We start from the raw sequence: 22,668 nt of genomic DNA, 5'->3' as shown, positions 1-22,668 counted from the left end.
TTACCACTATGTGCTTCAATTTCCTTGTTTGTTACATGTGGAAAATGATAACACTAATCAGGTTACTGTGAAGATTAAATAAATAACTAATATAAAACATTTAAAATACTACCTGGCATATATTTTGGGCTATAAAATTCTCCCTCGATGTCACCATCATCACCATCATCACCATCGTCTTCTAAAAAAATATAAACACATTAAATTGACACATATTGAAAAAGAATTGAAACGACTAACCATCATAAGAGAAATTGGAGAGGGCATTTTCATAGCCCACTAAAATCAATAATTATGGCAATAGTAAACATGATAATATTTGATCTGAATGATAGGCTTGTCAATATTTATTTTTTCAAAACTTTAAGAAAAGCTACTACCTAACATCATCATCATTTAATTTATTACATCTCAACTTTGTAAGATACTTTACATGAAATAAGACATACTCACTTGTAAAGTATGAAAGCATCTGTCAAATGTGCATATCTTTGTAACCTCAATCACAACCAAAACCAATATTTTCATCACTTGAAAAATTCCCTGATACCCAACTGCAATTAATCTCTCTCCACCTCAGCCTTAAGCAAGCATTCTTTGTTTTCTGTCATTATCAAATTGCTGTGGCTTTCCCTGAATATCTTTCTTAATAGCATACCATTTTCTAGATTAATCTAAGTAATAAGTATTAGCAAATTTTGTCTTTTTAGTGCTAACAAGTATTACATTTGTGAAAGTAGCACATTATCTAATCCATTAATCTTCTGATAAACATTTGTGTGGTTTCCAACTTTTGCCTATTAGAAATAATTGCTCTGAATCTTCACCGCACACCTTTGTGTGGACATACGCTTTTTTTTTTCTTTTGAGAAAATACACAGGAGTAGAGTTTCTTGGTAATAATATTTTAAGAAACTGCCAAATTGTTTTTCAAAGTAGTTTTAACACTTTAAACTCTTAGCAACCCAGGTGTAAGAATTTCAGTTGACTCACATCCTCAAAAACGCTTTGGTATTTTCATTGTTCTGCATTTTAGCCTTTCTAATCGGTGAAAAGTGAAAGTTGCTCAGTCGTGTCTGACTCTTTGTGACCCCATGTACTATACAGTCTGTGGAATTCTCTAGGCCAGAATACTGGAGTATTCTAGGGGATCTTCCCAACCCAGGAATCGAATTGGGGTCTCCTGCATTGCAGGCAGGTTCTTCACCAGCTGAGCTACCAGGGAAGCCCTGTGTAGTGGTATTTCACTGTCATTTTAATTTACATTTTCCTGATGAATAATGACGCTGAGCACCTTTTTTTTATGTGTTTAAAGGTTATTCACATATCTTTGGTGAAATGTCTGTTTATATATTTTTAAATTGTTTTAGTTGGTGTTCTTCTTGTTATTGAGTTCTTTAAATTAAAATTAAAATTCCTTAATGATATCTTTCAAAGATCATTTTCCATTTTGATGAAGGCCAATATTTTATCTTTCTCTACATTTTGTGTTATTGCATTTAAATGTGTACGTATGTGTGTCCTAAGAAATATTTTCCTACCCCAATAACTTGCATATTTTCTTCTAGAAGTTTCAAAGTTTTACTTTTAGGTTTGTGATCCATTTCAAATTTTATGTTTAGGTTTGTGATTCATTTTCCTGGTGTATGTTTAGTGAATTAAGATTAATTTATTCCAAATTCCAAACAAATATCCATTTGTTTAAACACTGTTTCTTAAATATGACATTTTAATCATAATTATCTTGGAAACTTTGTCTAAAATCAATTGATCATGTAAGTGTAGTTCTATTTTTAAATACTTTTTTATGTTCTATTGAAGTGTTCTGCCAAAACTACACTGCTGTGATCACTTTAGGAGAGTAGTAAGGGTTAAAATCAGAAAAAACAACTTCCATTTGCTCTTTATCTTTTTGATTTTCCTTTTAATAGCTATTTTCATTCTAGTAAATTTTATTGTCACGACAACTGCCACAAGAAAACTAGCTGAGATTTTGATTAGAATTATTTCAAATCTAAAGACCTATTTATAGATAATTGACTTGTTAAAATATTAAATTTTCTCATCCATGAACATGGTATATATCTTTTTTTATTTAAGTCTTAGTTTATTTCTCTCTGTACTTCACTGTAGTTTTTAGTGTACAGACCTTAGTTTAAAGCTTTGATGCCCCAGTGACTAAAGAATAAGAATATGAGAAGTGAAGTGAAAGTTGCTCAGTCATGTCTGACTCTTCGTGACCGCATGAACTGTCCATGGATTTCTCCAGGCCAGAATACTGGAGTAGGTAGCCTTTCCTTTCTCCAGGGGATCTTTCCAACTCAGGGATCGAACCCAGTCTTTTGCATTGCAAGCAAATTCTTTACCAGCTGAGCCACAAGAATATGAGAAGATCCCAGCAAATGTTTCTAAGAAGGAAGAGCTAGTGAGATATGGAGCAGTAGGGAGAAAAAGCCAATTAAATTGGATTCAAGATAGAAAGTAAAAGGGTGACTTGAAGATCATGAGTATAGTCAATTCTTTCAAGGTACTTGACTGTAAGAAGAGGCAGGAAAATGACAGAGGTAGGTGGAAGACAATGTGACATCTGAAAGACTGTTGATCTTTTAATCTCCATGCTGTAATGACACAGAAGAGGGGGAGAACTGGTGATTCTGAAGAGGGGGACAGGTAGCTGGAAGAATGTCTTGAATACATAAGAGAGCACATTAACCAGAGCACAGTGGGGGACCTGGCTTGGGCAAGGAGCATGGCTCACTCAGGGACGCGGAAGTGAAGGCAGCGTCTATGGACACAGGGGCAGATATGTGACTGGAAGCAGCAGGAGGAACTCCTAGAGCTGTCTTCTGATTGTTACTCCCTTCTCAGGGACATAGAAAGCAAAGCAATTAGCTATCTTTGAATATGGGGCAGAGGTATTAAAGATTTCAGTCAAGGGGCATCTTTTAAATTAAATGAATTCCTCTTCATGGAAATACCCACTATATTATGACTATTTTTCTCATACATCCTGAGAAAAATTCAGCATATTGGCATTTTTGTAAGTAAATAATATGTTGATTTCAAAAGAGAGATGCCTCTAAATTAAAAAAAAAAAAAAACAATGTAGAGGTTCAGTTAAGGCAATTATCATCCCTAGTGTTATGAAGCATTAACTCCTCTCTTAAGCCTCCCAGGATGGTAATTAGACCCCATGTAGAAATGATGTACATGACTGACATTTTTTTACAGAAGAATGTGATCATAGAAATCCATAAGATGTAGTCATAACATGCAGTCACAGAAACCTTTTGGATTATCAGATAAAGACAAACTGAGTCTCAAAGACACCCATATTCGATTTGTGGATTTTGTTTTCCCAGAATCCATATACTTGAAGATATTAAAAGTGAATTTCTTTTTATTACAACATGAAAATAAATGCAAGCAATTTTTCTGCTCTCATGTTGAGCCATGTGTGTATGTGTTGGTATATCTGCATTCAGATGGTCTATTTCTTATTTTCATTCAACAAGCTGTTACTCCCTTCAAAACCAATGGCAAAACCCTAACATATTAAAAAGTTTCGCTGAGAAGTTGGTCACAAAACACAAATAATATTCTTTTCCTTACAGAGCTGTTTTGCAAACTCATACACAGTGGCTCTTGGACTCAAAGATTATATGTGTGTTACCTGGGAGAGCAGCTCTATGCTTTTGGATGTCACTTCATGTGCTTACCTATCTTTTAGAAGCCTCGTGCACCAATTAAAAAAAAAGGGGGGGTTTAGAAAGGTTTCAGTGACAGTGCATAAGATCCTTTGATTTTATTTCCCTTTTCTCTTCTCCCTAACTAGTGGCAGAAGTTATAGGCACACTTCAGAAAGCTTACGTTTGAATACAGTCTAAATCAGGGCAGACCCTTGACCGGCTTAATCTTCACTTGCAAATGACAATGCAGTGAAACCAGAGGAAGAAAAAAAAAAAAATTACTTCTTTTCCTGTTGGAAGCCTAATAAGTAGTTAGCCTGACCCAGTTTTCAATAAGAGATTTTCTGATGACCCAACAGGAGTGACTATCTCTAGTCAAAAAAAAAAAGGGGAGGGTGAATTTAATCTTTCATGCCACTGGAATGGCAGCTGCTCTTAGTATTCTCTGATTCTGTGAGGGATGACAAAGATAGAGCTGGCTTTTCAATGTGGGGAGAATTTTCCTTTTGAATATTCCAAACGGGAGATTTGCACATGTGCCTCAAGAACTAATTGTCTAGGTTCCGTCAGGAATGCAGCAGTAGAGGAGCGTATTTTATGCTTAAGACCAGAGAGGAGCCACGCAGTATTCAGTGGATAAAAGGCTTGCGGTCCCAGCTGGGAAAAAGAGTCCCATTATCTCCCAGCTGCATAGACGTTCCATACGCCTTGGTTCTGCCTGGATGCACAGCATGCCTGGCTGAGAGCTTGAAACAGAGTTCTGCAGAAAAAACTGTAAAGATCCCGAGACGTTTCCCTGGTAAGATCTGTAAGTACAAAATTGTGCTGTCTGCTGCAATGAGAACATTGTTGGGCAAGCTGCAGCTTTTCTTCCTTTCAATGTCTTTGTATTAGCATAACAGGTAAAAGCTTGGGTTGGGGGAGAAGTCACTGCTTTATTTATGCTGTGTTTCCATGATGTTGATGCTTAAAATGCATTTATTCCTGTGAAAGAAAATGTATTGAATCTGTATTCGGAAGAGCTTAGGATCAAACCAGGGAAAGAGACTACAGGTATTATTTTCCAGTGTTGCACTAGTCTTTGCTGCAGTAAAACTAATGGGCAAGACGGGATGACAGTGCTAATTCTAGTACTTTCAGATGGCTTTACGCCCTTTCTGTACCGGCAAATGGAAGATGTGATTGCTAAATTTTTTCATCAAAGGGTAAAGGGGTGGGGTTTACAGTGTCCAACGGATGATTTAAAGGAATGTTTAGGAAAAGTTTCCTTGGGGAGGGTTTCAGTTAGGGAAGCAAAGTAAGACTGGAGGTCACATGAGCTTGCAAAATTCATCTGGTATTTTGCCACTTATGTAGCTTCTAGATAATAGTTTCTGGAGTTGCCATTTATTACAGTTAAGCTTGTCAGTATTAAGGTATGTATAATACTTTATGGAAAGTTTCAAAAGTTGATGACTTGGGAACAAAACTTTTAAGAGCTCTGAGATTAGCCACATATAACCCGTTATGTTAATGGAATACTGCCAACATTGGGAGTTTGGGGGAAAATTGAAATTCATAGTTTTGCTTCTCCAATTGTAAACTACTTATGTTTAAATAATCAGCATCCTGACTATGTCCTCTGAGAAACATTCACAGAATGACTAAATAGAAGTTATATCAAGAGGAAAAATAGGGAGAACAGTAGAATTACACAGAATCAATTTGCAAAATGAGGTATTCATAATCTTATCTACAGTGGCAATGTTTTCCAGAGATCTTTGTAAAAAAAGAAGCCATATGTTGATACTGAATTGCTTGTTTTGAACAATTTTCATTTGCCTGATGGGTTTGTTTATCATCTTTTTTATTCTTGTTTTTAAAGGCTTTACTGATTTATGTGTATTGTATTTTATAAGAAAAAAAGATATTTAAGCACACTCTCCCTTTCCTCTCCCTTCTCTCATACATGTAAACCTACACAAATTCACAAAACAAACAGACACATACAAAAATACTGACATGATTTGTATAACAAACAGAAATACAGAGCTATTTCATCTTTGATGCTTCAGTGATTTTTTAAAAGCAACATCATGGCTATGCAGTCCAAAGACTATAAAAATATAAATCTGCAAACTTTTATATAAGGCCTTATATGAGGTTATATAAATGCATAACTTATCACATCTTATCAAAAAAAATCCCATCAACTACAGTGCATGACTTCCTTTGAGCATTTCTAGTGAAGTTCCAGAATACTTTTTTTTTTTAATTCTCCATGTAACTTTTCTTAATGAAAACAAATTTAAATTATCATTTAGCAGATTGTTACACATTTGGTCCAAACTTAGTGAAGGAGGAAGGTTATGACTTTTAAGCAAATAATATTTGCTTATTATTCACTTATGTATTTATTTTAACATATTAGAATACAGTAGCATACAGTATATTCATTAAAAATAACTCAAGCGAAAGTTTGAAAAAGAACTCTCAACACCCATAATAACAATTATAAATTTAAAGACTATCATTGGAGATACCCAATGCTGATTCATTGAGTAAGAAAGACTTTAGTAAGAATGACTTCTTATCATATATTTATTTTTTATATTTTTACAAATAAGTATTTACATAATATCATCAATGATGATGATGATAGATATACAGATAGATATTTGACAGATCCATAGACAGACATTCTTTTAAAAAGACATGATCTTACCCTACTCTGACAAAGGTATTGAATTTAATTTTAGATTTGGACGAAGCAGGGAGAAAAAGAAAGCTGATCTAAAACTAAAAAAAATGACAAAATTACAGGTATTCATTTCTTTCCAAGAGAAAGATTAGTTCCAGAAAAAATCACCTTACAGTTAAGAACAACAATTATAAAATTATTAATAGTTTGAAGTCATTTTTAGAATGAAGGTTTAAATATTAAACTATCTCTTATAAGTCCCTGTTGTGATAAAGAAATTATCACATGGACTTTATCTCTCTTACACATATCACCCGAATTTTAATTATAGTATCAGTTTTATTTTACTGAGATTTACAGTATTTATATCCTGGCTTAATTCCTACAGTCTTCATTTGGACTTATTTCAAGTTTGAAAAGATTTAGTCCTTACCAATTGCTCAATTTACCATTCCTGTATTCTTTACTTTGAGTCATTTCTTGGGTTGCTAGAGTTCATTTTTAGCCCTCCATCAAAGAAACTGTCATAAATGCTGTATTTTCTGTGTGCTTAGGTAGAATGTTTCTTCCATTTGCTTTAAACATGGAAGACAAATTATCTTTCTTGAATCAGATTTATTTTTTTCCTTCAGAGGTTTGTAAATATTTATAAACAATGCTGAGGACACTTTCCGTATTGAATGTTGCTGTCCAATAGTTTTTAGATATATTTGAAGTTTTCATCCTTGTATATAACTTTCTTTTATTGTGATGGATGGCCACATGATTCTTGTTTTTGGTTGGTTGTTTTTGCCAAAATATGTTCTGAAGTTGGTCAGTCTTCTTCACCTGGCTTGAGGATGGTGTACCCCACTGATTTGAGATTATTTTATTAACTGAAATAAAATAATCGTCACACTATGTATTTGATGTTTTTTCCCCAGAGAATGTGGAGATTGTTTTTACGTTACTTCTTTATCTTCAGGAACACCAGTTATGGGCATGTTGGGTCTCATGTGTCTGTCTTCAACATCTATTATCTTATCCAAATTATTTTTAATTTTATACATTTTCAGTTCACTTTGATTTTCTTTTAAAAAATATATGCAAAAGATACTAACTCTATGTAAGAGTAACTGTCTAAGCACGTCCTCCAAACTGGGGCTGATTCTTCTTGAGATTGACATTTTTTATCTGCACTTCCCCTTTCTTCACCCCTTTGATCTTTTTCTTTTAAAATAGGCAGAGATGTAGGCATAGGCAGAGTAGAGATGATAATCAAGGCACTGAGACAATTTTGTATGATACTATAGTGGCAGAATCATGTCATTATATATTTGTCATAATCCTAAGGATGTACAACAAGAATCAACCCTAGTATGAACTATGAATTTTGAATGATAGTAATGTAACAGTGTAAGTTAAACAATTGCAACAAATTATAGAACCATGTATCACTATGGTAGCATACTTTGCTTCTAGGGGAGGCTGTTCAAGTGTGTGGGGGTAGGAAATAGGAGGCATCAGGTTTAGAGGCAAACTGCATCCTCCTAAAAGTAAGAGAAGGAGAAAGTAATTATCACTTTATCCTGATACACCTTCCCTTAAGTCTATTTATTTATTTATTTATTTTTTTAGCAGTGATGAAAATGTGCTTCAGAGTCTGTTTTGGGATACTGTCTATTCACATTTTTCATTGAAGACAGGGGTTTTTTTGCTTTGTTTTTTATCCTACCATCACCACTATATTTTTCTTTCTTTTTTGTTGTTTTTGTTAAATAAGAGAAGAATAGAAATCTCTTTGATAAGCTTTGAAAAAAATCTTTCAGTTTGGAAAAATTCTTTTAAATGGAAATTTCATTAGAAAATTAAATTATTCTCATTATTCATATTGACAAGAGCTGTTTTAGTTAAAATTGAGTTTGTGTGCACTGTGTATTCTAGTATTGAATATACAGTCAAGGCCTAACACAGGACAAATAGAGGGAGAAAAAAATAAAACCAGAGTCAAGGCCATTCTTTTGATCTTCTATTAGTCTTTCATGAGGGAGTCAATGGCCTACTTACCTATCTTGTAATGAATCCTAAGATAATTTACAGTGAATTTGGGTCCTAGTAACATGAATCAAAATTAGCTCTCTCAAATATTTAATGGCAGTAGAGTGGGTATAAAACTGAAGCATAATCAGTTTCCAATTAAATGAATAAATGAATGAAATTACTTAGATATTGATATTTTTAAAGAGGCAATAAAAGGATCATGTATTCTATGAAGTAACAAAATGGATGTTCTTACTGGTAAAACATGTTCCAATTAAGTCACATTCTCTGCATGGGTCTAAAGTGATAAGCAGGATCCTGATGGCAGGCCACTCGAGCTGAAGTGCCATCCATCACCTATATACCTGCTCTTCTCTACATCCAGCACAGAGTAGCCTTGTGGTCTTAGGTGAGTTACTTAGTCTCTCTATACCTTGGTTTCCCCATCACTAACGGAAAGAAAAATACTTCGTAGTATTAGCAAGAGGATTAAATGGGTTAATATGTGAAAACATCTTGGAAGAAAGCCTTGAAATTAATTGGCACTCCTTATAGTAGTTTTTTAATCATTTTTATCTTAGTATCACTACTATAACATTTGTCTAAAAAGCTTCAGGATTAATTGAGAAGCAATAATATAAAACAATGAAAATAACGAAATTACAATTATCATCTAATCAATTATATTGGTTATTTAGTAGAAAGGTAAATTTGGAGGTATAAATCACAGTTAGATACAAAAATGGAGCTTAAGGAACACTGAGAGAAGCTTTAGAGATGCTGGCCCTCAGATCCATATAGCTTAAAAACACAAGTGATATTTATGCATACACCAATCAGATCTGATCTAGAGTAAGAATTTATTTAATTTTCTGATTATAAATGCAATACACTTTTTAAAAAAGCACTTAAAGCAACACACACACACACACACACACACAAAGTCATAATTCCTTTCACCAAAGAAAGCCATGGCAAGATGCTTATGCATTTCTTTCCTGTTGTTACTAAGAATTTTCTTCTATATTGAAAAAAAAATTAAAATTTTAATGTTCTAAAAAAGTTACACATACACCTGGAAGCAACAGTAATGAAATTTGAAACCACAGGAAACATTCTAGACTAAAAAATACCTCCCTGCACCCTTCCAGTCCCACTTTCCAGAGATGATTTCAGCAGTTTATTACATTTATTGTTTACTGCCTTTTATTGATCAATTATTCTTTATACATCTTTACTATCTTAAAAATCGGATACTCTCTTTATTGCATTTCAGTTAAAAATTAATGCCCTAACATAATAACTTTATATTTTCTAAAATAACTGAAGATAATATATCTGTCCTTTCACCAACAGGATAATGACTTATTTAAATTTTCCCCAAGATATTTTACCTATCCTAGTACCTTACCTATTTTCAGTTTATTTTTAAACTGTTTCCAATATTTTTGTCAATGTTTACTGAGATATATGACATGTTTTTCTGACATTTATTTACTACATCTTCTAGCTACATACATGCATTTCGTGGATTCATTCCCTGTATACTAAAGATCATTTGCAGCTGACTCTAGAAACAGTACTAAACTCTCTTAAAATTTATGTCTGAGAAAATTACTTATTTTTCTTATATCTACAATAATTGTACCGCTGGTTACTGTACTTGATATTGATCGATATCTGATATTTTTCTCTCAACCATTTTTGCATACTCTGTCTGATGACTTTCTGGAATATAATTTTTTGCTCATGAAAAGACTGCTTCTAGTCTAACTATGACTCTGAAGATATGTGTCCTTAACTCTTGTAGATTTTAGGAAATTTTCCTTGCATCGATGTCTTTGAGTTTACCACAGTAGTGTACGTACGTAGGTGTGAACTTTTTAAAAATATATTTCACTTAGGACTCCACCAGCTCTTAAATCTGTTTTTTCTCAGTTCTGAAAAATCCTCAGCTACTCTATATTTAATATTTCTTCCCCTCCATCTCTTTATTTTTTCCTTCAGGATACTCACTAATTATTTGATTCTTCTATTCTTCTGTGTCTTATTTTATATGTTTTTATATTTTCCATTTTTGTGTTGTATTCTTTGTGATTTCCTCAGATCTATACTTCACATATTTATTTTCTTTTCAGCAAAAGAAATTTTAATTAATTAACTTATTTTTGGCTGTGCTGGGTCTTCATTGCTGTGTGGGCTGCTTCTTTAGTTGTGGTGAGTAAAGGATACTCTCTAGTTACGGTGTGTGGGCTTCCCATTGCAGTGGCTTCTCTTATTGCAGAGCATAGACTCCAGGCACGTGGGCCTCAGTAGATGCCCACATGGACTGAGTAGGGATGTAAAACACACAGGCTGAGTAGTTGTGGTACGCAGGCTTAGTTGCTCAGTGACATGTGAGATCTTCCCAACTTAGGGGCTGAACCCATGTCTCCTGCATTGGCAGGAAGATTCTTTATCACTGAACCAGCTGGGAAACTCTCAGAAAATATTTTTAGATTTCTATTATTTCTATTGTTTTTTTTTTTTTTTTTTAATTCTCTTACTATTCTGTTTGTGACCAACAGTTTCTCTTCCATTCTTTAGCTTAACTAAGCTTACTTCAAAATTTAATTTTGTTTGTTTGACTAGTTTTAATTTTTAGAGGCAAATTATTCCATTACTGGTGTCTGCTGGACCTCCCTCATGGTGGCTCATTCGTTATCTGTTTACGATTTCCTTTTAGGACAAATTCACCTTCAGCAGATGTTGCTTTGCATCTACGGGGCCAGCATTATGTAAGTTGAAGACCTTTCTCTGTAACACTGCTTCACTTTTGCCTCTAGAGTGGCTCTATAATTTCTTCCTGTTTTAGACGACTTTCTGTGTTAACTTTTTAGCCTAAAATTACCTCATCATGCAGATGGGATAAATTTGAGCCCTACCACCAAGTGTGTCATAAACTTGGTGTTCTGGTTATTTGTGAGAGAATCTTTTTCTACCAGATAAGCACAAGCTTTCAAGATTCCATATTTCATTCAGGATCCATTTTACCTTGGGTTATTTTGGCTTTACCACTTCCTCACCAGTCTACATTTGCGTTTTCTCTTCATTTTTGGTCTCCTGAGCATTTTTTATTGACAACTTTAGTTTTATATATATGTGTGCATATATATCGGAGAAGGCAATGGCACCCCACTCCAGTACTCTTGCCTGGAGAATCCCATGGACGGAGGAGTCTGGTAGGCTGCAGACCATGGGGTCGGTAAGAGTTGAACATGACTGGGTGACTTCCCTTTCACTTTTCACTTTCATGCATTGGAGAAAGAAATGGCAACCCACTCCAGTGTTCTTGCCTGGAGGATCCCAGGGACGGGGGAGGCTGGTGGGCTGCCGTCTATGGGGTCGCACAGAGTTGGCCATGATTGCAGTGACTTAGCAGCAGCATGTATATATATATACATAATATAATATGTATTATGTATATGTATAATATGTATATAATATGTATATATATAATATGTATTTGCTTTAAAAGTATATTATACTTAGCATTTTATGTGCCTGTGGTGGAAATGATACCATTCTCATTATATTGCATAATATCATATGCTTTTATGTTGGCTGGATTTTTCCTCATATTTTCTGTCTTTTAGAAAGTCATCAAATTTTCTGGCTTGCTGGTAGTTTTTTATGATACTCTTATTATTTCATATATATCTTTTGCTCTGTTTTGGATCAATTCTATGGTATGCTAGGAATGGAGGCATACACTCATTCGAAAATACTAATCTGAAAGTTGATTCTGAAATTTTAAAACAGATTTTTTTTTTTTTTTACAGAAATGAAAGGTTACTTTCCTTAATTTTTCAGTAATTCCTAGATCCTCACATTATCTAGTAAGGAATGGATAATGCTAAAAAGAATCTGCCTGGAATGTGGGAGATGTGGGTTCGATCCCTGGGTTGGGAAGATCCCCTGGAGAAGGGCATGGCAACCCACTTCAGTATTCTTCCCTGGAGACCCCCGTGGACAGAGGAGCCAGGCTGTGTACAGTCCATGGGGCCACAGTGTGAGACATAAGTGAGCAACTAAACACAACACACAGAATCAACTGTATCGGTGTTTCCACTGGTTCCACAGATGTTAATTTACCTTACTGAAATGCCTGATTCAGTCCAAAAGGGCAGTTCATTCAGTGAGAAAATACATTAAGTGACACTCTAGAATTTAGTTAGAATATGTGAAAGTTTATGTATTCTTTGAGAGTAGTTGTTATGTTAATTCTTAAAATGTAGAAGCAATTATTCAAAATGGTTTTTAGCAGAGCAATTTCTAATGATACAGTAAAGCTGAGTGCTAAACAGATCATTCTTTAAGGTGAGTTCTGCTGATTGGAAGTGAAGATACTGGATTGGATGGATCTTAAAAGTTTTTTTAAAGTCTCCTTTTAAAGCAGCAAGGAGAAACTCAAATATGATGTATTTCAAAGTTTCTAGTAATTTCTCAGTCTTGTGTATAAAAAGCCATTATGGACACTTTACTTTCAAAGCTTTTATTCATTTATTATTTCAAAATTTAATTTATTTGACTTCTTTTACATTTGCATGACTAACAGGGCTGTGTAAGAAACTGTATAGAGGCTTTTATAGTATCTTTGCAAGTATCAGGAGTGTATTATAGTTGTTGGAATGGAGCTCATAGCCAAAGAACATAATTTTTCTCTCTGGCATCTGTCAAATTCCTCCAATCAGTAAAGAGAAGCAAATAAAAGAAGTCAGTAACCAGATATGCTACTACTTTTCTATTGACTATTATAAAAGTAAATTAAGAGATCCTTAAAGTTTTATTGAGATGAAAAGCTTACAACTACTCAAGGATTGACAGAAGTGATTTCCCCCCAAACATGTAACATTAAGATGTTTTCTAGGTATTTAATCTTGTTAGCAAATTCTTAGAAGTAGAAGTGAAGTCGTTCAGTTGTGTCCAACTCTTTGCGACCCCATGGACTGTAGCCTACAAGGCTCCTCTGTCCATGGAATTTTCCAGGCAAGAGTACTGGAGTGGGTTGCCATTTCCTTCTCCAGGGGATCTTCCCCACCCAGGGATCGAACCCGGGTCTCCCGCATTGCAGGCAGACGCTTTACCTTCTGAGCCACCAGGGAAGCCCCTGGTGGGCTTCTTAAACATGTTCAATTGTGAATCTGTGGTGCTCACAGGTATGTTATTATGACATTGCCATATATATATAAATCAACACAGAAGTGCGTATTTAAGAGTCATAATGAAATTAAATTCTCTTAAAATAATACACTTTTTTCAGAGATGCTAATGTTATTATTATTTTGTGTCAGTGATGTCTATACAGATTGCTTCCTGTCAAGCTATAGGGAGAGCACTTTGATGGGGAAAGCTCTATCTTGGTTGACTGTACTCTAGTTTTATCTAGTGTTATAAGATGTTCAGAGTGATAGAAGCAGTTCTTATAGAAAAAGAGAGAATGGAATTTTAAAGAAAAAATAATCTATTTGCCCCGTGTGGCTCAACATAGAGAACCAGAGAGAAGTTTTCATACATTTACACATACATGTTCATCATTTGCACAATACTTGAGACAATTTCTGTTACCATTAGTGGTTTCTTCACTTAGAAGGTAAAAGTCATTTTTCAGACAGAAATAAGCAACAGAAAAATCATTATATGCCACTGATGTTTCAAAACTTATAAATATGTCTTTGGATGTCCTAAAGTATATTTTTTAAGAGTTTTAGCTTCTTTTTTTCATGCCTTTATTTGTACATGATATTATTTCAATTTATCCAAAAATTCTGGTTAATCCAGATCAATAATTTTAAATAATTATAACATTGACTACATCATAATTCAATAAAATGTACTGATAAAGCAATAGTAAAAGAAATTTTCAAGTTAATTAAATAACATTTCAGAACACTAAAATTTTTCAATATTTTCTTTTCAAATTATTGAAAATATATGATGCATAAATTTATAATTATTGTCTTATAGACATAGTCACTTTGTTTTCATGGAAGTTTGGATCACATTTTAGTTTTTTATGATTTATTATGGTTTTGCTCTCCCCAGTATCTAAGTTCCTAAAAGCTTGGGCCCTGACTTGTTCCTCTTTGTATATTCACTGCCTGGTTCATTGACAATAATTTTTACTAATATGTTAATCCCACAAATACTGACTGAATCCTTACTATGTGACTGATGCTATTTCAGGCACTGGAGTACAACTATGAACAGGACAGAGAAGAGTCCTGCTATTGTGGAATTAAAATTCTAATATATGTTCTTGAATTCAATTAAATACTTACCTCTACCTGTTGGGAGGAGTTAACATGATTAATTTTATATCTTACTTGAGAAATAAGCATTAGAATTTTATAAAATATTTAATTCCAAAATAATTTTTAAGGAAATAATAACCTTATGCAGTGAGAAACACAGAAAAACACTACATAAAAAAGAATGCAGATTTGTTTGGAATAATAATTATCCCTCTATTATCATATATAGTGATTTATTCTAAGCTATCCAGTTGATTCATAAGCTATCTGAAAAATGTTGATTAACAACAAATAGCATCTCATTTTATATACATGTTCACATAATTTTTTAATATCATGTCAAATCTTTTACCTGAATGTTGCTCATTTTCATCAAGTAAATGATACTTGTGGACTCACTATCATGATGATATATGTTCAAAATTTGCAAACTACATTAAATTCTTAAAACTTCAGTAAATTAGTCTATATAGCAGTGGAGGAAACTGAAAACAAACAGAATATCACTTTTTAACTCATTTTTTACCGATAATGAGAATTATACATATTTATTATACAAAATTTGGAAATGCAGAAAAATATGTATTACTCATTATCCTGCATCTTTTCAGTTATCTTGTGTGTGTGTGTGTGTGTATAAGATACAACATTGGGATGGACCTATGTGTTCTGTTTTTAACTGGTTTTCAGTCATTAACACATTGTATACATTTTGAGTATCATAAATAGTCCCTAAATTTGAAGGATATCCCACTAGATGGGGATGCCATAAGTTTACTCAAAACAACAAACTGTCATTAGATATTTAGCTTTTTCTATCTATTTACTACTTATAAAAATGCTGTGGTGTGTATATCCTTGTACCTGGATCTTTCACACATGTCTGATTATTCCTTAAAAATAAATTTCTAGTATTATAATGTCAATGTCAAATGATACGCCAAAGTACACTATTTTGAAGATGTCACTGTGTTTACTACTAAATTGTGCTTTAAGAAGACAATTTCCTTGGTACTTCCAGGCAGATGAATTCCCATTGCCCTCATACTTATAAACAATACATGTTATTAATTGTAAATGCTCTCTGATTCAGTAGCAAAACAACCCACAAATAAAATTTATTTCAATATTTCTGTAACTCACCTTTTTTCATAAATGCAGGCAAATATTTCGTGGTGTTTGAACCAGTTGTATCTGTGCCTATTGTTAAGGTCAGCCTATATTCTTGGTCAATTTTTTCCATTGGGATTTTTTTTCCTATGCTCTAGAAATGCATCATACAAGGAAATAACCCTGAATTTTCATACATACACATCAAGCTTTTTTCAAAGTTTATATGTTTACCTCATTGCATTTTAAGTGTGAAACCTTGTAAAATGTATGAAATACTCTCTAAACCTCCAGTTTCTATATATTCACAGTGATACCTGGATTGGATTTCACAAATTTGGAGGAACTGAATTGAGTTAATGTTTCCAAATGTACTTTTAAACTATATGTGATACAAAATTATTGTTTCGTCTTATAAAATGAAATCACTATTTGACCTAGATTATTCATCAGATCACAAACAAGTCTAAATCAATAAGTTTGAAGTCTCTTAAGGATAGGAACTATGCCTTCAATTTTTAGTTCTAGTACCTAGCACAGTATTTGTCATGTGGTGGATGCTCAATAAATGCTTGTTTAATGAATGTAGATTCTAAATATACCAAAGAAACGTAAATTAAAATACATCTGTGCTCATTCCAAGTATGCTATTAGAATGTCATCTAAATCTAATGGTGTAAAAAATAGTACATATTAAAATGATAATTAATGTTAAACTTAAATTTATATCTCTGCCCTTGGCAACCACGGTAATCCGCTCCATGATGAAGCAATCAGGAAATTTAAACCATTATTTATTACAACACTACAAACTGTGTTTGCTCTGTCTTTGGAGTTGATGTATGTCATGAATTTTACGGGGATTTGAAATAAAATGGTGACTCAAAAGTACATACAGGTAATAGGAAATAGATTTCAGGGTAAAATATGTAATTGTAAATATCTCTAGATTCATAAACAATTACAGAGAAAGAGTTATATGTGAGGTATGTAATAATTTCTTGATCTTCAGTTATCTAAAAATATTATGAGATACATAATTTTTTTCTCCAGATGCTCAGAAGAAGAATTTCTTATTTTTCTGTTAACCTGCATTTAACTTAGTATAGCTTGCTATGTCCATATGGGATTCTATCTTAATTTGGAGGAAAATAATGAAGTATTTGGCTTTGCCAAATAGCACTTTGGGCATAGTTTTTGTGTGTGATTTAAACCTGAAAATATTCATACTTTGTTTGGTATACTGAATGAAAAAGATAAAAGCCATCAGACAAACATGTTTTACTTCTAGTCCAGAATCATAGTATTCATAAATCAGTATATGCTGCAGTAACAAACAATCCCTAAATCATTTTTTTTAACAAGAGCTCATTTTATTCAATGATGTATAGTCAGTAGATGTCAAAACAATCTACTTTGAATAGAGCAATATAGACACAAACAAGAAATCAAATATTATTTTATGCATATTACTGAATCCTCTCTTCACTTGTTTTTTGTTTGTTTCCTAGCTTTTTTCAGATATAATTGATACATTATGTAAGTTTAAGGTATACAATATCAGGTTTTGATATATGTATCCTGACAATCCTCAATGCGCAATGGCTCAACTCACAATTTTCTGACTCTATGATGTTGAGAAAGTGATATGCATTCAGTAGAAATTGTACTTGGAATTATGAATTTTTATCTTTTCCTCAGGCTAATGGATGCAGTATAATCTCTCTTGATGCCAGGCAACAGTGAGCTGCAATTCCCTGTCTGCCAGGCAATTACAAGGGTAAACATCTGATACACAAACCACCACTCTGTATTTCTACTTTTAGTATAGCATTCAGTAAATTACATGATGTTTGATAGGTTAGGTATATAAAATGTTTTTTGACTTATATTTTCAACTTATGTTGGATTTATCAGGATGTAACCCCACTGGAAATTGAGCAAGGTCTGTATATTGCAAAATGATTACTGCAGTAAAGTTAGTTAACATATTCATCACCTTACACAGTCACCTTTTTATGGTGAGAACTTGTGAGATCTACTCTCTTAGCAACTTTCAATTATACAATACAATATTATTAATTATATTCACTATGCATGCATTACATTCCAAGAACTTATTCATTTTGTATCTGGAAGTTTGCACCCTTGGACTACCTTTACCCACTTCCCCCATATTTACTCACCTCTGGCAACTACCAGTCTGTTCTGTTTCTATGGATTTGGGTTTTCTAGATTCTACATGTAAGTAAAATTATATAGTATTTGTCTTCTTCTCTCTGGCTCAGTTCACTTAGCATAATGCTCTCAAAGTTCATCCATGTTATCATAAATGGGAGGATTTCTTTCTTTTTTATGGATGAAAAATATGCTGGATGCGGTGTGTGTGTGCTCAGTCATGTCTGACTCTTTGCAACTGCATGGACTGTAGCCCACCAGGCTCCTCTGTCCGTGAGATTCTCCAGGCAAGAATACTGCAGTGGGTTGCCACTTCCTCCTGCAGGGGAAATTCCCGAGCCAGGGATCACATTTGCATTTCTGGCAACTCCTGCATTGGTAAGTGGATTCTTTACCATTAGTGCCACCAGTTCAGTTCAGTTCAGTTGCTCAGTTGTGTCTGACTCTTTTCAACCCACTAGTGCCACCATTCACATCCAAAATAGGGTCCATAGGGTCACAAAGAGTCACACACGACTAAAGTGACTTAGCACACACACATATCCTCAAGACAGTGATTTCATTTCTTTCAGATATATACCCAGAATGACTGTCTGGATCATATAGAAGCTCTGTCTTTAATTTTTTGAGAAACCTCCATACTGTTCTCAATAATGATTGTAACAATCTATAATCTCACCAACAAGGCACAAGGGAAATGAAAGTAAAATTGTCAGTTGTGTCTGACTCTTTGTGACCCCATGGACTGTAGCCTGCCAGACTCCTCTGTCCATGGGGTTTTCCCAAGCAAGAATACGAGAGTGGGTAGCCATTCTCTTCTTCAGGGGATCTACCTGACCCAGGTATCAAACCCAGGCCTCCTGAACTGCAGGCAAATTATTTACCATCTGAGCCAACAGGGACTCCCACACAAGGAAAAACGATATCTGACTCTCTAAGATTTCTGTGCACCCATCTCTGAGGAAACTATCCTCCATGAGAAAACTAAGTGCTAAAATTTCACGTGAACATGTGCTTCCACAAGCACTTTGCTTTCAGAAAAGAGAATTCTAGAGTTTTGCAGTGACATTCAAGTGCTTCTACCCAGAAGTGATACATGTACTTGCATTCACACTTCATTGACTAAAGCAGATCACTCAGGAGAGTGAAAAAGTGAAATTGCTTGTGTACCTGACAAGAGGAGGATGAGAAATATTGCTGAGTGACAGACAACACTATCTACCACTGTGAGTTTGCTAACAAAAAACATTTTACTTGGCCATTTTGCTAAGGAATAAATTCACTTCACTTTAGTTGTGTCAACTGGTCTCAATACCTTGATAACTTTTTTCATTTGTTTTATTAGAAATTCATTTTCACTCTTTGTACCTATTAAAAAGTAATACCTATCAACATTTTTATCTGCTGTGCATTAAGTAATCACCTCATTCACTGCATTTTCATTCACTGATTCATTCATTCAGTAATTATTTATCATCTATTCCCCATATGCAAGACTCTGCTTGGAGTATTAGGGCTTGGAGAAACGTTCCTTGTATTCATGAATCTTAGAGCATTTGGAGAAGATATATTTGAATTAAATTGTCACTTAAAGTAGCACTTGTGCTAAATGTCCAGGAGAAGAGCCCCATTGTGCTGTAAGAAAATGACATGAAAAAATAGGAAAAGCCAGTGAAGACTTTCATGGGGAGTGCTGATTTGTTGGATGTGAAGGAAGACGTTTATATAGAAGGAAGAGTAGGTGAGCAGAGGGGGCACAGCAAGAATGAGGAACTGAAGAAGGCAAGATTCAGATCCAGAGGGACCAGAGGTCCAGGAGCCAGAGAGGCTAGAGAAGTAGATGAGAACCTGACCTACGGTTTTACAGCTCATGTTAGGGCTTTGGATTTTCTTCCTTAGAAGGTAGAGGGGCTATTGAGGATTATTAATGAAATAATACCACCAGACTTAGGCACTGAAGTAATTTTCAGTACCATGTGAGAAACTTTCTCTTTCACTATTCAAATATTTAGCATCAGGACAATACAGAAATTTAAAAGGAATGGCATTAGGTAACAGAGAAATTAACCACCTATTCAGAGTTTCCTCTCCTTTGATGACAAAGCAAAATCTGTTTTAAACGTCACAAACCCTCAAATTTTGTTATTTGTTCCTTATGTTGACTTTTCCATGCAATAGTCATTTGAAACATTTGGGGTGGGCGAAAGTAAAAGAACAGTTTACTAATTTTTAAAGTGTAAGTAAATTCAAAGTGGAAAGTATATAAAATATTAATACAGAAAACTAAAATCAAAAATAATATTTTCTTCCAAAAAATACTCCTAAATTTTTCCCTAAATTTTTATGTTTTAAGGATAACAAGATTTCTAATATATCCATTCTAAGCTAAAATTATATTCAAAATATACAGAGGTATAAAATGTCACCATAATCACATCACTTCCTGTATATATGTACCCACCCTCCCATCAAGAAATTATGTTTGTTTCTTTCCCTTTAATTCTGTTCTGGACTCAAAACTTGTCTTGACCAAAAGTGGAAGTGAAATTATGCCAATTCTTGGTCCCTAAGGGACCATGCAGTTTCTAGTAATACTTTTATATTCTTAGAACCTAAATACCATGTATTAATTCTTGTTTCTGTGAAAGGAAGAGGCCTACTGAGTCCCTGTAGACACATCACACAAAGAGAGAGGTTACTTGGAGGAAATGCAGGCTAGTCAGGTCAGAGTCTGTACCAAGAAGGAAAGAAGGTTTCTTGGATCTTCTAGTCCATTTGTGATATGATAGAGCCAAGGAACTATCCAGTGAACTCATAAGGTTTTGAGAAATAATAAATTGTTGCTTTAACTACCAATTTTTGAGGTGGTTTTTTAGAGAGCATTCAAGAATTGAAACAGGCAAAATTACCTGGTCAATTTTTAAAAGAAAAAATGCTATGAAGTGCCTCCAAGTCCCATTTTGCACATTCAGTTCAGTTGCTCAGTCATGTCCGACTCTTTGAGACCCTGTGGACTGCAGCATGCCAAGCTTTGCTGTCCATCACCAACTCCCGGAGCTTACTCAAACTCATGTCCATCGAGTTGGTGATGCCATCCAACCACCTCATCCTCTGTCGTTCCCTTCTCCACCTGCCTTCAATCTCTCCCAGCATCAGGGTCTTTTCCAATGAGTCAGTTCTTCATATCAGGTGGCTAAAATATTGGAGTTTCAACTTCAGCATCAGTCCTTCAAGTGAGTATTCAGGACTGATTTCCTTTAGGATGGACTGGTTGGATCTCCTTGCAGTAAGTATTCTCAAGAGTCTTCTCCAACACCACAGTTCAAAAGCATCAATTCTTCAGCACTCAGCTTTCTTTATAGTCCAACTCTCACATGCATACATGACTACTGGAAAAGCCATAGCTTTGATTAGATGGACCTTTGTTGACAAAGTAATGTCTCTGCTTTTTAATATGCTGTCTAGGTTGGTCATAGCTTTTCTTCCAAGGAGCAACCATCTTTTAATTCCATGGCTGCAGTCACCACAGGCAGTGATTTTGGAGCCCCCAAAAATAAAGTCTGTCACTATTTCCATTGTTTCCCCATCTATTTGCCATGAAGTGATGGGACTGGATGCAATGATCTTAGTTTTCTGAATGTTGAGTTTTAAGCATGTTTTCACTCTCTTCTTTCACTTTCATCAAGAGGCTCTTTAGTTTGCACATTGCAAACCTTTAATTTATGCATCCCTGTGAAAAATATACCAAGACTCATATGGCACAAGCCTATCTCTAAAAGTTGTGTTTGGTTAATTTTGAATAAGGTCCTTAAAATTATAAATTGATGTCAAAGCAGGGAAATAAAAATTTAGGCAAAAATATCTTTGTTATATTCATTTCACCTCAGAGTGTATTATAGGAACAGAATTTATTAGAATCTCAACCAAGATGAAACTATAAGACTTATGTGCTGATTTTGGCCTTTGATGGGAATAAAATAAAGCAGGTTCACAGATACCTATATACATAGAGTCAAGAATATATATGACTTCTTTTCATTCTTGTAAATCTTTATAAATTTCTTTTTTTTTTAAATTTATTTATTTTTTCAGTGGGTTTTGTCATACATTGACATGAATCAGCAATAGATTTACACGTATTCCCCATCCCGATCCCCCCTCCCACCTCCCTCTCCACCCGATTCCTCTGGGTCTTCCCAGTGCACCAGGTTCGAGCACTTGTTTCATGCATCCAACCTGGGCTGGTGATCTGTTTCACCATAGATAATATACATGCTGTTCTTTCGAAACATCCCACCCTCACCTTCTCCCACAGAGTTCAAAAGTCTGTTCTGTACTTCTGTGTCTCTTTTTCTGTTTTGCATATAGGGTTGTCGTTACCATCTTTCTAAATTCCATATATATGTGTTAGTATGCTGTAATGTTCTTTATCTTTCTGGCTTACTTCACTCTGTATAATGGGCTCCAGTTTCATCCATCTCATTAGGACTGGTTCAAATGAATTCTTTTTAACAGCTGAGTAATATTCCATGGTGTATATGTACCACAGCTTCCTTATCCATTCATCTGCTGATGGGCATCTAGGTTGCTTCCATGTCCTGGCTATTATAAACAGTGCTGCGATGAACATTGGGGTGCACGTGTCTCTTTCAGATCTGGTTTCCTCAGTGTGTATGCCCAGGAGTGGGATTGCTGGGTC

General features: G+C 34.4%; 1 protein-coding gene across 1 annotated transcript in view; it reads left to right on the top strand.

Annotated features, from left to right (window-relative positions):
• Nucleotides 1-4,163: 4,163 nt before the first annotated feature.
• CNTN6 (contactin 6) overlaps nt 4,164-22,668 on the top strand; it is a 319,063-nt gene continuing 300,558 nt past the window's right edge. The window contains 1 exon segment of the mRNA XM_043886787.1: nt 4,164-4,488. The gene's annotated coding sequence lies outside the window, so the exon portion shown is untranslated.

This window comes from Cervus elaphus, chromosome 24 (assembly GCF_910594005.1).
Source record: "Cervus elaphus chromosome 24, mCerEla1.1, whole genome shotgun sequence".
NCBI lineage: Eukaryota > Metazoa > Chordata > Mammalia > Artiodactyla > Cervidae > Cervus > Cervus elaphus.
This window is presented reverse-complemented; position numbering and strand designations above follow the sequence as displayed.